The sequence below is a fragment of the Paroedura picta genome, chromosome 1 (genome assembly GCF_049243985.1).
Source record: "Paroedura picta isolate Pp20150507F chromosome 1, Ppicta_v3.0, whole genome shotgun sequence".
NCBI lineage: Eukaryota > Metazoa > Chordata > Lepidosauria > Squamata > Gekkonidae > Paroedura > Paroedura picta.
The window spans coordinates 166227252-166232293 of NC_135369.1; positions in this window are offsets into that span (position 1 = coordinate 166227252).

Genomic DNA, 5042 nt, shown 5'->3' on the forward strand with positions numbered 1-5042 from the left:
TTTCAGCTACACGATTTGTGAATTGGCCTTTTTTTTCCTCCTGACCTAGATGGCCCGTGCCAGCCCAGTTGGGTAAGATCTTGGAATCCAAGTAGGGTCAAGCCACGGTTAGGAGACTTTCAAGAAAACCCAGGGTTGCTATGCAAAGGCAGACAATGACAAGCCATCTCTGTTCATCTCTTGCCTTAATATCCCTATGGCAGGGTTGGCCAAACTTTGATTCTCTAGATGTCCATAGATTCCAATTCCCTGTGCTGGATCATGGGAATTGTAGTCCATGGGAAGAAGAAGAAGAAGAAGAAGAGTTGGTTCTTATATGCCGCTTTTCCCTACCCGAAGGAGGCTCAAAGCGGCTTACAGTCGCCTTCCCTTTCCTCTCCCCATAACAGACACCCTGTGGGGTGGGTGAGGCTGAGAGAGCCCTGATATCACTGCTTGGTCAGAACAGCTTTATCAGTGCCGTGGTGAGCCCAAGGTCACTCAGCTGGTTGCATGTGGGGGAGCGCAGAATCGAACTTGGCATGCCAGATTAGAAGTCCACACTCCTAACCACTACACCAAGCTGGCTCCATGGGCATCTGGGGAGCCAACTCCTGCCCTATGGGGTTGTCATAAGTGGACCGTTACTTGATGGCACTTTTGCAAAGATTAGACATAAAAGTTGACTTGAACAGCACTTGAATAGGTTGCACGGGTTGCTGTGCAAAATGGGCAAAGGAGGCTTCTTATGTGATCTCGTGTGGACCACACTCTAAAGAGTCTCAATCCTGTCATCGCTCAATGAAAAACATATAAGACACTTCTGGGATGAAACATCTAATTGTCGCTGGACAGTTCTGATGCCAGGGTTCAGCATTTGCATCCATGGACATCACAGACTGCATGTTGGGTAATTGTCCACGTTGGCTGTTAAGCCGTGATAAATCATGAACACAAAAGAGAACGCAGAAAAAGAGTGAGCACCTCGTTGGCATCTCTTTGTCATGGGAAACCGCGCGAGTTGGAAAAGGGAAAACATGAAACAGTTGTCACTGAAACAGCTACCCAAAATAACCTTAACTCCACAGCTCAAAGTGTTAATACAAATGCTAGATATCATCATGAAAAGAAGCAGAATAAGCTTTACAAATACATTGACAGAGTAGAATAGGACAATAGTGCTAAAATGTGAATTAGTAACGTTGCCTATCAAACTGTGCACGCAATAAAAGAAGAAAGCGTTACCTTCCGAGGACAACTGCTATAGCTGGAGCTTTCAATCTATGGCTCCAGCTTGGGAGGCGAGAATACCGATTCCGCTCAGACATCGTCTGGTTCCAACATATGGTGACAAACGTTTATTTAACCACTGCACAAAATAAGCCACAGGAGGCCGTTAACAAGTCTATATTACAACAAACTGGGATGTCATTTTGTAAAGTCTGCAAAGATGAATCTGAAAGGCATGCAGCTCGCATTTTTTTATTCTATTTTATTTTTTAGATTTATATACCGCCCTCCCCGAAGGCTCAGGGCGGTTTACATTAAACTAATCAACAATACATGAAACAGTCTTCGTTAAAAACATACAGTAATTAATAACAGTATAACAGTATAACAATATAACATTTTTATAACAATATAACAATGTAAACATATTTTGAGAGTGGATATTCTGCAGTCAGAGAAGAATATTAATACCATTACTCAAGTTTCCCAAACTAGGTAACTCAGATTTACCTGGCAAGAAACCTCACAGTATTCTTAGGCAATTCTATAGTCCTGATGGTATTCGTAAAAGAGGATGAGCTGGATTCCGCCAACTGTCTTACAGGCTCTCTCAATTCCCTTCCTGATTACAGTCTCCATTTCACAATGGCCATTTCACAATGGCAGATCCTATGGTTCTCAATATAGCCTTTTTGGTGGTCAAAGGCCCTCTTCCTTTTCTTTCCCGAGTGGGAAAAGATGATTGTATCAGAACCAGTATCTTCCTTAAGTGAGTATTATGGCGATAAAAACCATGATGGTAATAGTTATAGCAGCGGTCTTATAGTTCAGTAGCATAGACTCATAGAATAATAGAGTTGGAAGGGACCTCCTGGGTCATCTAGTCCAGGGGTAGTCAACCTGTGGTCCTCCAGATGTTCATGGACTACAATTCCCAATGAGCCCCTGCCAGCATTTGCTGGCAGGGGGCTCATTGGGAATTGTAGTCCATGAACATCTGGAGGACCACAGGTTGACTACCCCTGGACTAGGGGTAGTCCAGGGGTAGTGCTGGCATATGCTGGCAGGGGGCTCATTGGGAATTGTAGTCCATGAACATCTGGAGGACCACAGGTTGACTACCCCTGATCTAGTCCAACCCCCTGCAGTATGCTTGACACTCACATCCCTATCACTCATCCACTGTAACCTGTCACCGCCTTAAGCCTTCACAGAATCAGCCTCTCCATCAGATAGCTATCCAGCCTCTAAGTGTGTAAAGTGATCAAGATGTAGCTAGAAAGGTGTCAGAGAAGTCTGGTGGGACACAAGGGTTGTAGTGGGAAATAAGGAAAGCTTTGTCTGCATTTTTGGAGGCTTGGTCTATTTATTGTGGTTATTAGTCACCAGGTATCAATGGAACACTATGTCTGGGGAAGTGAAGCTTTGTATTGGTGTTTGGGGGTAACACTGGGTGGGCTTCTGGAGGTTTGGCCCCACTGGTAGACCTTCCTAATGGCACCTGGGTTTTGGCCACTGTGTGACACAGAGTGTTGGACTGGATGGGCCAGTGGCGTGATCCAGTTATGTTCTTATTGTTATATTTTGTTGTTGTTGTTGTTATGTGCGAAGTCGTGTCCGACCCATCGCGACCCCATGGACAATGATCCTCCAGGCCTTCCTGTCCTCTACCATTCCCTGGAGTCCTTTTAAGTTTGCACCTACTGCTTCAGTGACTCCATCCATCCACCTCATTCTCTGTCGTCCCCTTCTTCTTTTGCCCTCGATCACTCCCAGCATTAGGCTCTTCTCCAGGGAGTCCTTCCTTCTCATGAGGTGGCCAAAGTATTTGAGTTTCATCTTCAGGATCTGGCCTTCTAAAGAGCAGTCAGGGCTGATCTCCTCTAGGACTGACCGGTTTGTTCGCCTTGCAGTCCAAGGGACTCGCAAGAGTCTTCTCCAGCACCAGAGTTCAAAAGCCTCAATTCTTTGACGCTCGGCCTTCCTTATGGTCCAACTTTCGCAGCCATACATTGCAACTGGGAATACCATAGCCTTGACTAAACGCACTTTTGTTGGTAGGGTGATGTCTCTGCTTTTTAGGATGCTGTCTAGATTTGCCATAGCTTTCCTCCCTAGGAGCAAGCGTCTTTTAATTTCTTTGCTGCAGTCCCCATCTGCAGTGATCTTGGAGCCGAGGAAAATAAAATCTGTCACTATCTCCATTTCTTCCCCATCTATTTGCCAGGAATTGAGAGGGCCGGCTGCCATGATCTTTGTTTTCTTGATGTTGAGTTTCAAGCCAACTTTTGCACTCTCCTCCTTCACCCGCATCAACAGGCTCTTTAGTTCCTCTTCACTTTCTGCCATTAGAGTGGTATCATCTGCATATCTGAGGTTGTTGATATTTCTCCCTGCAATCTTGATCCCAATTTGTGACTCCTCTAATCCCGCCTTTCTCATTATGTGCTCCGCATACAAGTTAAATAGGCAAGGCGACAGTATACAGCCTTGCCGAACTCCTTTCTCAATTTTGAACCAATCCGTGATTCCATGTTCAGTTCTCACTGTTGCTTCTTGACCTGCATATAAATTTCTCAAGAGACAAATAAGATGCTCTGGTATTCCCATCTCTTTAAGAACTTGCCACAATTTGTTGTGCTCCACACAATCAAAGGCTTTAGCATAGTCAATGAAGCAGAAGTAGATGTTCTTCTGGAACTCCCTAGCTTTTTCCATGATCCAGCGTATGTTGGCAATTTGATCTCTAGTTCCTCTACCTCTTCGAAATCCTGCCTGTACTTCTGGAAGTTCTCGGTCCACATATTGCTGGAGCCTAGCTTGTAGGATTTTGAGCATAACTTTGCTAGCATGAGAAATGAGTGCAATGGTGCGGTAGTTTGAACATTCTTTGGCATTGCCCTTCTTTGGGATTGGAATGTAAACTGACCTTTTCCAATCCTGTGGCCATTGCTGAGTTTTCCAAATTTGCTGGCATATTGAGTGTAGCACTTTTACTGCATCGTCCTTTAAGATTTTGAATAGTTCAACTGGAATGCTGTCACCACCACTAGCTTTATTGTTGCTCAGACTTCCTAAGGCCCATTTGACTTCACATTCCAGGATGTCTGGCTCCAGGTCAGTAACTACCCCACTGTGGTCATCAGGGATGTTAAGCTCGCTCTTGTATAGTTCTTCTGTATAATTTTGCCACCTTTGCTTAATCTCTTCTGCTTCTGTGAGGTCCCTACCATTTTGGTCCCTTATCATACCCATCTTTGCATGAAACGTTCTCTTCATATCTCCAATTTTCTTGAAAAGATCTCTGGTCCTCCCCATTCTATTGTTTTCTTCTATTTGTTTGCACTGTTCATTTAAGAAGGCATTCTTATCTCTTCTAGCTTTTCTCTGGAATTCTGCATTCAATTGGGTGTATCTTTCTCTTTCTCCCTTGCCTTTCACTTCCCTTCTCTCCTTAGCTATTTGTAAAGCTTCCTCAGACAGCCATTTTGATTTCTTGCATTTCTTTTTCTTTGGGATGGTTTTAGTTGCTACCTCTTGTACAATGTCGCGAACCTCCGTCCATAGTTCTTCAGGCACTCTGTCTATCAGATCTAATTCCTTAAATCTATTTGTCACCTCTACTGTATATTCGTCGGGGATACGATTTAGTTCGTACCTGAGTGGCCTAGTGCTTTTCCCTACTTTCTTCAATTTAAGCCTAAATTTTGCAACAAGTAGCTCATGATCTGAACCACAATCAGCTCCTGGTCTTGTTTTTATTGCCTGTATAGAACTTTTCCATCTTTGGCTGCAGAGTACATAGTCAATCTGATTTCTGTGTTGACCGTCTG